This window comes from Myotis davidii, unplaced genomic scaffold (assembly GCF_000327345.1).
Source record: "Myotis davidii unplaced genomic scaffold, ASM32734v1 scaffold655, whole genome shotgun sequence".
Classification (NCBI taxonomy): domain Eukaryota; kingdom Metazoa; phylum Chordata; class Mammalia; order Chiroptera; family Vespertilionidae; genus Myotis; species Myotis davidii.
In genome coordinates, this window is record NW_006287547.1 from 3348292 (window position 1) to 3361300 (window position 13009).

A 13009-nucleotide genomic window follows, 5' to 3' on the forward strand; every position below is an offset into this window, starting at 1 on the left:
TACAGCTTAAATATCAAATTATGTCTAGCTCTGCATTGGCGGGGTTATGTGTTAGAACTGGTTGAAGAAATGGTGGAATGAAAGAGTCATAGAATTACAAAGTGGAAGAATATCGGTGCTCTAAGGGGCCTTAGTGTACCTAAGTCTAGTCTTTCTCATTTTATAGATGAGGGAACTGAGGCCAAAGGAAGTTTAATAATGCAGGGATTTAGGGGTTAAGTGAAGTCTGGATTTTCAAGTTCTAAGTGGTTTACATTTTTTAGTATCTCATTATCACATCAAACTAATATTTTCACCTGCACAAGAAGAATTTTTCAACAGAGTTATTGAGGGGTACACACAGCAACATGGGAAGTCTGATGGTGTGAACATTGGGAGACTTCTGGAATGAGCACTTTATCCTAGAATGCTTACAGATGTCTCTGGTTTTCATGCAGGTGAAAGTGAGTTAACATCAAATAAAAACTAGGAAGTTGGAGAAGAAAAACTAGGACATTGCAATGCCAAAAATATTAGGGTTAACAACTCTCACATAACTGCCTCAGGCTCTCGGGAGCAATCTCTAAAGTGAGAGAGTCCCACAAACTCCTTTGGTATCCATCTATTAGATTGTGTTGTCGGACACTAATGCAAATGATATAACAGTGATTAAAATTTCTTCACAGAATTGGATATTGGGTATACATAATTCCAAAGAACTGGGTACAAAGTTAGCTGTTAGTTTTATTTTTCAGATTGGATATTTGAATTTGAAGAGTTGAAAGATTATATTTTTTTATGATTGTGGGCAACAGTTTTAAATGTGTCATACAAAAGAGACTATTTATGAGAACAAAATTCTACCATCTTAATCTGTTTCTGCAGGATTTCATATGTAATCTCTCAACCTGTAATTGCTTAGTAGGAAATGTGAATTCCTAGCCTCCTTAATAGACCCATTCTGGGGTCCCACAGGGTCACTTCAGCCTTAAACTTCACCTTAGCCAAGCTCAGTCATTCTGACTGCCAGAGGCCAATTTGCGTATAGATTGACTGTCTCCAACTACCTCGAAGAAATGACTATCAGGAATGAAGCAAGAGCCAGAAGCAGCTTGGTCTTTCTGAAAGGTTGGATAATAAAAATGAAGCATTGGATATTATCAAGATAAGTGTGGAGAGTGTGTAAGCAAGAAAGATCAAGAATACCTCGTTGCTGCTGATTCCTCCTACAATTTCCTGGAGGGAGGTTTGGGCTGAGTGAAAACTAAAAATCTATCAAGAACAGAATGCCATCAGTCAGTTGAAAGCTAATATCTATAGAAGTGCTGATCTTCAACTTTAGGCCATCCATATTAATACAAGAACCAGATGACATTCTACATGACAACACTGCAATCGCATAGCTAACCTCTCAAGATTTTCAAGCCTGGGGTTTATGCTCTTGAAATATTTGAAAGGAAATGCAAGGAAAAATTAATCTATCCAAAGTTTCATTGCCTATATTGCTACTACTGTAAGATGTTAGGACTCTGACTTGGTTATTTGAATTTGAGTATGGTGTGTAACCTGGGCATCAGGTTTTAAAAGTTCCCTAGATAATTTTGAAAGTTCCCCAACTTGATTTGCACACTGAGTATTGATAATAATAAGAATTGCAGGAGGTTATCTCATTGACTCTGCAGCCTAAGGTACTACTGTTTACTGGCCTTTCAGGTGACGATGAATAACTCCTGCATTGAGTAGAAGAAAAAAGGAAGTTTGGAAGACTTGGCATTTTAAGAAATCTTTCTATGCTTTTTAACTCCCTTTGTCCCTAAAGAAGACTCAAAAAGGATTTTTTTAAGAGACTGCTTTTGATTTAAGCCTTGTCCTATGAGAGGCAAGTGTTTTCTATTCATCGGGTATTATTTTTATCCCTCAGCATTTCTATTTGCTCTCACAGTTTTAGCTACAGTATCATTCCAATAGTTTAAAACTGCTTTGAGTTTAATAAAATAATGGTTATTATTTTGGGTATCCCAACCTGGAAAATTATTTTGACTCAGGGCAGACTTCATTAAAAATCCCCTTTGGAGATTCCTCACTTCTCATAGTCATCCTTATCAAATAATACTCTTTCAACTTGTATGCTGGAATAGCAGCATTAGGATGTGGGGGAGAATTTTTCATTAGTACAGATACTGGTGTGCCAGAAAACAGTCACTGGGGCTCTGAAATGGTGAGAATAAGAAGAACAGGCCTCGGTTATGTCCCAATAGCAGGCTGGAAAATTGAATTATATTTCATAAAATGACTTTTTTGATACAGACTTGTTAAAGTGAGCAGAGTATGAATTAGTAGCCCAGCTTGTGAGTGAGTGAGTTGGAATTGAAACTCAAGATTGACTTCACATCTCTTTCCATGATGTTACAGTATGCTTCTAATGCCAACAGTAAAGTTGTAGATATGTTAAAAGTTTAGAAACCTTGTGAAAATTTTATACTTTTTCTTTCTTTTTACTTTCCCCTCCTTCACCCGACCTGACAAATAAAATACAAAAAGAATTAATTGATAATTTTAGAGACGGTAGAACAGTGGTTGATATAGAGTGAAGTAGATATTCAATAGGTATTTGTTGGTGCTTTGAATGATAAGACTGGATAAATAAATATAACCTTTACCACCAAATCATTAATGACATTAACAGTGATAGTACCTACAGTCGTACATAAATTGGGAGATACCTCTGGATGGGAAAAATAACAATCAGAATGGTTTTCTAGATTTTTCAATACTTACGTTTCATAGCCCCAGCTAACTAGCTGTGAAATACTGCCATTTCCACTTAATTTTGTTCACTAGTTAATTCAATTCCTCACTTTATTTTATCAGATTTGGAGCCAAATCATTTGTATTCATTTTGCAATGTGGTTTTGCAGTGTCTCTTGATCATTTTAAAAAGCTAATACTGGTTAATTCAATTGGGATTTATTGAAGCAGCCCTTGAAAATTAACCATCGAATTTCTCATGCAAAAAATAGACCAATTTCTCTTCTCTTGTCTCTTTGAAGAATATATTTTGACATATAATAAAAGTTTGTCTTTTTTGGTGCAAAGCACAATGCTCATGATAGTAGAGGACAGATTTTAAGAACAAATTTTGGCGCGAGGTGGTGATGGGCCCTCATGGGAGTGTAGATTTATTATTATTTTTCATGGGAGAAACTCAAAATTGTTTAAGAAAGCCAAAGAGGTTATCATTTGGCTGATGTTTAATATACTAATATTGTGTCTGTTGCATTGTTTCAGTCATATTGGTAATGGTTAGAACAGAAATTAATGACTTCACAGAGGGTAAAACATGTGACTTTGGCTTGATTAAAGAACATCTTTGCTGGTTAAACCAGCCAGTCAATCAGTCAACCAACCAATTAAATCAATCAGTTTCAATACATTGGACATCATTTTTCATTTAACCGTACTGGGATCTAGTACAGCCCCACACTATCCTCATTAATATGATTGTATAGGGAATGTTAGTAATTGGGAACCTGTTATATTTCTTTTTTCATGGAACGCAGACAGTAATATCCTGTCAGAACTCGTCAATTCTTTTCAACCTCATATACGTAGTCCATTCAGATAGCTTGATTAAAGCATGATACTATCACATATTTCTGCCTCCCAGGAAAAGTCACAGAATCTCTAACGTGCAATTTTAACTCATCAGATATTGTGAAGCAAAATAATCTGATGATGAAAAGTGAAGACACTGAAGCCTAACTCCTTAGTTTATATTATAAAATTGTCAACCCCCTAGCTGTATAAATTTATATAAATTACTTAATCTCTTGGATGCCTCTGTTTTCTTGTCTATAAAATGGGCTAATCATAGCAGTTATTTCATAGATTTGCTGTTCAGATTAATCTAAGATTTGAAGTGCTCAGGGAAGTTTTAAGCATATCATAAATGTTCAATAAATATTAGATATATCTGTCATTATTACTACTGTTATTCTTAAGGTGACCACATTAAAGTCTTTTTGTCTATATTTTAGTTAACTTTCCATTTTCTCTCTGGGATTTCTAATTGGAAAATGAAGACAGCATTTTCTCTTTTTCCTTTTGGAAATAAACTTTAAAAGGAGCAAAACCCTAAAATGTACATTTCAGCTTCAGTTAAACAAAGAAACATCTAAAAATCCTAATAAAAAATAAATAGATGAGTTTCAAAAGCAAAGAACAGAGAGATTGAAGAGGAAATGAAAAGGGGAGTCAGACTTCAGTGACATCAGTAGCATAGTCTTCTCCACGGTTAGTTCCAGTCACACTCTGAGGTACTACAGCAACACCCCTATTTGCAACCCTTGGGTTCAGTTGCACTGAATGGTAGACAAAGTTTGTGTTCCAATAGCAGAAAGAGAAGGGCCGAATTAACATTCACAAGGATACGTTAGCAGGAGTTACCTGTCAATAAAGCAGGTATAGGAAGAGGGACTGAACTGTGAGAAGACTTAAATCTGTTCTCTTAATTATATATGGGAAATTAAAGGCAAAAAAGGGCTAATATGTACAACACTGGGTCATGAAGAAAATTGCTGCTATCCTGAAATGTGGCCCTGGGACTTCTGTCACATATACCTAGTAAATATTGTCTAAGAAAAATTCATCCCCTACAGTGAGAGTAGTAAGAGAAACGAAGAGAAGACACCAGCAGTATATGCATACAGCAGAGGAAAATAAATGGCAGAATGCTCACAGTTATAGGAAAAAAATCATTTCATTGAGCAGATAAATTTTGTGAATAATATTTTCAATGAATTAAAAGAACCATAACAAATCACCTTTTTATAACAAGAACATAGAGAAGAAATGTAAGAACTTTTAAGATAGCAAAATGAGAAAAAGTGGTGAAATATTTATAATAGTTTTGTCTTTGGAAATGAATTTGTTACCAGTTGCTTCCTGCTTATATTATTCATATAAAGCACCCACATAAGCCCTGACCGGTTTGGCTTAGTGGATAGAGCGTCGGCCTGCGGACTCAAGGGTCCCAGGTTCGATTCTGGTCAAGGGCATGTATCTTGGTTGCGGGCACATCCCCAGTGGGGGGAATGCAGGAAGCAGCTGATCGATGTTTCTCTTTCATCTATGTTTCTAACTCTCTCTCCCTCTCCCTTCCTCTCTGTAAAAAATCAATAAAATATATTTTAAAAAAAAAAGCACCCACATAAGAAAAGCCAATAAAATGAACAAAAGATGGATTTTTATCCGAATAGATTTTTTTAAAACTCTTTGTACACTGTATTGAAAACAATGCATATTCCTATTTCATGCAAAAAGACCAAATAAAGAGTGTTCTTAAAATGAAAAAGAAGGAAAGTATAAACTGTTATATGTGAAATCGTATAACTAACAGAAGTTTGAAGAGAATATAGCAGTGGTAAAAGTATACTGATTTCCATTTACTTTATGCCCAAGGGTAAAAATTTATTATTTAAAGCTGATAAGTTAAATAATGGTTGTAAGTGATTTTTTAAGGTATGACTAATGAAAATAGTATAATTATAAACTCTGACAATCTTTGGGAAGAAAAGAGAAAAAAAGAAGGCAAGGGGTATGGCTATCCCCATCTATATATATAAAAGTTGAAGTGATCATTGCAACCAGGCTGCAACCAGGCTGGCAGGGGGGTTAGTGAGGGGTGACCAAATAACCAAACAGCAGGCTGCATGGGGCAACCAGGCCCGCTGGGGCGGAGGGGGGGACAGTAAAGGGCAACGAGGCCGATGGGGGGGCACAATTGGGGGAGACCAGGACAGCAGGGTGGGCAGTTAGGGGCAACTAGGCCAGCAGGGGGTGACCAGGCCAGCAAGGGGGCAGTTAGCGGGTGACTAATCCAGCAGGTGGGCTGTTACGGGTGATTAGGCAGGCAGGCATGTGAGCAGTTAGGAGCTAGTGGTCCCAGATTGTGAGAGGGATGTCTGGCTGCTGGTTTAGGCCCGATCCTGGGGATCGGGTCTAAAGAGGCAGTCGAACATCCCCCAAGGGGTCCTGGATTGGAGAGGGTGCAGGCTGGGCTGAGGGGACCGCCCCCTCCTCATGTACGAATTTCGTGCACCAGACCTCTAGTCTTTTATAATCAGGAATCAAAAGAAATAATTTAAAATTGAGTCAAATAGTAGCAATATGAGAATACTTAATAGTAAATTGGTAAACACCAAAATATAGTAGAATGAATAAAACTAGTTGATGGGGTTGATGAGAGGAATGAGGACTAAGGGCATAATAATGTTACTACTGCTCATAATAAGGAATTAATAGGCATAAAATTAAGAATTTAGAGCATTATATTACTTTATAACTATAGAGGTAAATACTATATTGAAAAGTGCAACCTTTTAAATTAGCAGAAAATTCAAAACAAAAATAAATAGCCATAAATCCTTGAAAATAGGAAACATGACAGCATTAAGACCAAATGTGTCTGCCTTATCAAGCTATTTAAAGGGATAATCTCATCAATGAAAGAATCATTTAAGTCATATAAAAAAGGAAAATCCAGTAGATGTTGTGTATAAGAGATGCACATTAAACCGACTCAGAAAAGTTAAAAAGAAAAGGGCAAACAAACAAGACAAATGCAAATGAGTAAAACAGGGGTAACCATCTTTTTATTTTAATTTGAGGTGTTTTTAGTTTTATTTTATTTTTATAGAGTTGCTTCACTTTAAAGCAATAAGAAATAGATGTCTAAATATGTCAAAGGGGAGAGGTGTATTATTTTTAGATAATTCAATAAATTTAGATTCTTTTTGGTTTCCACTTAGGGTAAATTCCTCTTAATCTGTGAGGTAACTATATTTCATCCCAGGCTTGTATTGTGTCCCAATCTAACAGGGACACCAACCGACAGATCAGGATCTACAGGGATAACAATCTTAATAGGCAAGATTGATTTCAGTACAAACATATAAAATGTGATGAAGTAAACTTTATAAAGAATAAAGGGTACAATTCACAAAGAAGATTTAGGATCTGCAAAAATCTGTGTATCAAATAACATTGAGTGGTTCTCAAGTAGAACAACACATTGGAATCACCAAGGGATCCTTGAAAAATACTGATGGTTCGTTTTCACTTGCACATATTCTGATTTAATTGGTACGGTGTATAACCTGGGCATTAGATTTTGAAAGTTCCTTAGATAATTTTGAAAGCTCCCCAAGCAAAGTTTGAGAACCAGTGACTGAGAATAAATAATAAATAAGTGGAAAATAATACAGGAGGTAAATGAAGAAATAGAGAATATACACTTTTAAAAAAAGCCAGCAACTTATTCTTCATGTCCTCTAGTCCATGACAGATTACAGAAAACAAGTAAGTGCATAAATGACCTAAGTAACATAATTAGTAAGGTAAGCATGCCTTTTTTATATATGAGTATAGTTTGTGCATATTTTTGTCAGTGAAATTTTTGCACTTATAAAAATGTCCCTGCCATCTTTCTTTTCAATGTACACAAAATAAGTTTCATAAAGTGTCATTAAAAATAAATTAACTCAATAAATTCCAAAATACAATAACAGCAAAAATGTTTTAAGATTGCAATGCAGGAAACTTCAAAATTAGGAACAACCAAACTGGAAAACACCTAGAAACACAATAAATAAATTGCACAAATTGTCTTTTTAAGTCATGGATCAAAGAGGGAGTAATTTTTCTCTCCACTTCTTAGCCATTCCCAACTCCTTCCAATCTTTTTTTTGCCCTGGACTATGTTTATATACAAAACTTGACTTTTCCTAGGGACAAAATGCAGTCCATCCCCTCCCCCATTTTCTAGTGTTTATTATCTGGAAAAGGTTTCTGTGTACTAGTAAAAAACAGAAACAAAGGGAGTCTGAGTTCTCTGGTGCTAGAAGGAAGTTGGAGACATGGGGGCTTTTAGGGAGTAAAGAGGGAAGAGTGGGAAAGGCATTTTTCTTACTTTCCCATGGGCCAGAACAGCAGCTGAAATTTGTATCTAAATAGAAAAAGCTTCCCAGTTATGTTAGAGGTATGGTCTCACAAAATGCAAGGAATAGCATCCACTGGGCCCCTGCAAAGTCCTTGTGGCTATTGCCCCTGCTCCAATCACAGATGCTGACTCTTGGTTTCCTCAGTGGATCTGATTTTGCTTTTGCTTAATCTTTAGTCTGCCTCCCCTCCCCTCCCCTCCTGTGTCCTTCCCCCCTCTCTCTTCCCCCCTCCTTCTCCCTCCCTCCCTTCCTTCTTTCCTTCCTCACTCTTTCTCTTCTCTTTCTCTCTCACTTTCTCTTTGTCTTTCTCTTTCTCCCTCTCTCTCTCTCTCCCTCCCTCCCTCCACCCAATATAAAAGCCCAACCATTACAGAGATACCCCAAGGAACTGCTTTACATTTATTGCCTTATATTCACAAAACTTAGTACCCCTATTTTGGAATTCTTTGATGATTTCTGGATTGTGTCTATGCTAAAGTCAGAGAAGGACAATATTTTGAAATACAGGAAGGATTTGAGCAGTAAAAGTACCAAATAAAAGAAAAGGAAGTGCATTAACTTGTCAACATTTTCAACCTTTTTCTCTATAACACATTCTTACAAAACGACATATTATTCCCATAATGCTGTATGCCCATTATCTTGTTATTTTTTTTTGTTTGAAATTGTATTTGCAGTAATTGCCCATGTTGGCTGATAGCAACATTTTGCAAAGTTAAGCAGTTAATATCATTCTTAAATTTGTGCATAAGTAGGTCTAGACATAATGCTAAAAAAAGTGTAATGTTGATTATTTACAATAGCAACTAGATAGAATTTCAATAGCAGGTTTGAGAATAATTTTGTTTTTATAATACTTAACATGACAATTAAGTTTTCAAAAAATGCAAAATTTTTGGCTTTATTTAAATGTTTTAAAATTTAATATGAATTACTTTTAAGTTGTAGTTTGCCTTTTAATATTAATGGATAATTTTGAATTTTTTAGGAAAAACATTTTTAGAACTATGGAAATGATTTTGCTATTTAATTTATATTTTTAAATGAAAATATATTCAAAATGGACACCATATTTTAAGATTCATTAGATTATTATTGATAACAATTGTGTGAAAGTTTCAGTTGTAGCAGCATGATTGGTGGTTTTGTTGATATGAAAGAAAATATAAGTTTTATGGAATGAATGTAAAATAATATTGTTGGTACGTCAATAGAACACTTAGACATAAGCAATAACAAATTCAAGTCCTTTGATATTTTTCACTTTTTTATTCATATAACAAGCATATATATATGTATTTACATAGACTTAATTATAAAAGGTTGGGCAAAAGTAGTTTTAGTGCGCCATTGCAACAGTTTTTAATTTTTTTTTTTTTTTTAGAGAGAGATAGAAACATGGATGAGCGAGAATGTCTATTGGTTGCCTTCTGCATGCCCCCCACTGGGGACCAAGTCATGTGCCCTGACTGGCAATTGAACCAGCCACCACTTGGTTCATGAGCCACACCGGCTGGCACATTGAGACAGTCTTTGGAGTTAATAAAGCTGTTGTAATAATCATGATCAGCGTGTCTTTGTCATTATGAGCAATTGTAAACATACTTTTGCCAACCCCTATATACTACAGTCTGTATGTATATTTAAATAATTTAGACATATTAATTTATATGTAGGTTTCAGTTCTATTACTATAGAACTGAATGTATAATTGTCTAGGTAAGAGGATAAAAGTCATTTTATTTGACAGTTTTAAAGCTTGATTTACTCTGTAGACAGACAGTACATGGGCCTTCATTTGTCCTCTTCTCTCAGACTATGAATATCAGTGGTAGTCCTGTCTACCGGGCCTCCTGGGTGTCTGCCAGCATTAGAAGAGACATCTTATAATAAAACTAGAGGCCGGTGCGTGAAATTCATGCACTCAGTGGTTGGGGGTGTGGGCCCTCAGCCTGGCCTGTGCCCTCTCGCAGGGAGCGGGGCCTAAGCCGCAGTCGGACATCTTTAGCACTGCCCTGGAGGTGGGAGAGGCTGCGCTCACCAACTGTGAGAGGCTTCTGGCTGAGCAGCACTCCCCCTGCGGGAGCGCACTGACCACCAGGCGGCAGCTCCTGCGTCTGTCCCCTGGTGGTTAGTGCACATCATAGCAACCGGTCATTCCACAAGTTAATGTTTAACATTTTTAGTTTTCTGAAAGTAAGGATGTGTCGTATATCTTATTACACCAGTGGTTCTCAACCTTGGCTGCACATTAGAATCACCTGGGAATCTTTTTTTTAAATCCTGATTTCTGGGCCTCATCCTCCAGAAATTCTGTTTCTTTGTTACTAATGTTGTGGCTCCACCCCATAACAAAGAAACAAAGCTTCTGGTACCTAGAATGAGGAAGCTGAGGGAAGAAGCTTCTATGATGAAATGTTGTCTTAAAATGGCTTTTTTTCAATGTGAACTGTTAAATTTTGATTCAGTGGCCTTAATTTATTCTGATGTAAGTGACGGGATAAATTTTAGTGGTTAGTTCTCTCATTAAGAAGTTGTTGAATGGCTGACTGTCTTACATGAATGATGTAGGTTGTCCAATTTCACACAGAAAGTGTATGAACTTAGATGTGTCATCCAAGTGTCTCTGACAGCAAAGCCTGCTTAGTTAACTTTTGACAAGAATGGATGCTTATGTAAGGTCTATAGACGTTTGGACTTCAGCCATCACCAAGATTGATAGGACGTTCTCAGACACGCAGAACAGAGTCCAAACCAATACCTGTTTTGATCTGGCATAGAAGGGAGGTGTTTCTGTAGCCTGCTTATAGCTTTATTATTCAGTATGGTTGAATCTAGTTTATTTCACAATCTTCTGAAAAAATGTTCAAAGAAATACTTTATTTACATCTAAAACTTGCAGAATAGATATACATTTTTGTTTATTGGTTGGTAAGACAAAAAATATGCTACAGGAAATTGTTTCCTCCTCTTTTAAAAAAATGCAACCCCATCTGAGCTTTCTTATATGTCCCTTTAGGGCAATTTTAAAATTACATGATGTACATTATATTAGTAAGATTATTTATCCTTTACAGGAAATAAAGAAATAAAGCTATTTTCAGAGGGAATTCAACAAACACATCAAATTCTGCTGAGAACAATTATTCTAGCTACATGGGGTAGTAATATAATTTAATAAGACACACCTATCCATATTTGTTGCAATAGCTCCAAAATTTCTATTGAATAGCTGTCTGTTTTTTAATTCACTTTTCCTACCTATTTAAACTATCTCTTACCACATCTAAAATTATGGACTAATCAATTTTGGGGGCAGGGGGAAGAAGGAGGACTGAGCATATTGACTAGAGATAAAATTTTTTTCTATATTTACAATTGCCTTCTCTTTCCAAGGTCTAGTTTACTTATCCTATGAAAACTTTGAGTCTTTTGTTTTGAATCGATATTATTTTGAATGTTTTACAGTTAGCACTTGGATTTTATTTCCAATTAAAACAACAGTAACCAAACTAAAAGACCTCAGTGTTACAAGGAACGTCAAGGTCACCTAAATCTATAAGTTTCTACCTGGGATGTTCATCAGAAACACTGGGAAGCTTCAAGGTCTACAGAATTAGAATCACCAGGTTTTAGGTTATGTGATTTGAAAGAAAACTTCCCAGGTAATTCTGATTTGGATCCTGGGTTACAAGCCATCGATCAAGTTCAATTTCCCATCGAAGTTTCAGTCTTCCAAATGGCTGTTCAGTTAGAGGGAGATCTTCATCTCCACAATCTGTACTTTTCTTCTTCAGACACTGGTGGTGGTTCCTTTTTTTTAGATAGTGGTGATTGTTCCAAAATCTGCCTCGCTTGAACTAATGCCAGTCATCCTCAGTCTGCCAAAGATGCCACAGAAAAGAAAAATACAACTTCTTTTTGAGTTTTATAGTTGATCTCCAGATATTCAGTCCTGATCCAATTTGTCAGCTGAGCATTTAGCAGAACCATTGTTTCCTTTCATCTCAAAATGATATTTTATCCATTTATATTAAACATGAACAAAGGAAAATAAAAATCTTACCAGAAGTATATACTAACGTAAGATGGACTGTCAACCTAGAATAGCCTATGGTGTTGGAAGTCTCTATGGTGGGAAAGAAGTTGTGCGAAGTTTATGGCAAGCCCTTATCAGTAGGAGAATTACAATGTAAACCCCTGGGATTCTAGAGCAGGGTCATGTCATCTGTAGTGGAAACCCACACACCTTTTCCATAACAGTTCCTGGCATGCTACTAGCCACTGGTAGAGTTGGAGTGCTAATGTTAATTGACATAGAACATTGTATTTGTTTAAGGAGCACAATGCATATATTGTGAAACATCCGTTACCTCACATAGCTACACACTTTTTTCCTTGTGGTAAGAACTTATAAGATCTAGTCCTTAGCAACTTTCAAATACATACTAGAGTGTTGTTTACTATCGTCACCTCAAGAATTTATTTATTGCCGAAACCAATGTTTCTCTCTCATCGATGTTTCTAACTCTCTATCTCTCTCCCTTCCTCTCTGTAAAAAATCAATAAAATATATATTTTTAAAAAAGAATTTATTTATTTTATAACTGGAAGTTTGTATCTTTTGGTCACCTTACCCATTTTTCTTAGCCCTAACCCCCTGCTTCTGGGAACCACCTATTTTCACTACTTTAAAAATACTTATTATTTGTCATGCCATCATTTTACTGTAATGAAGAGTTTTCTCCTACCTCCCATTTATTTATTCATTTTCTATTTAATTTATATCACTATGAAATTGATTCCTTTTTTAGTATTGAGTTATAATTAGTTACTCTCACCATTTTTTGATACCCAAATCATTCTATATTAGGCTAATAGAAGCATCTTCAAGGTTACTCCTGTGTCTTTTGATATGTTCTCATCATTCTTTATGTAACAAAATAATAGCCTAGCACTATAAGATGTCTGGGCTCCTCTTGTACTTCCACGCTCCTGCCTTGGAATCAGCCACTTCTCCAAGAAGTCCT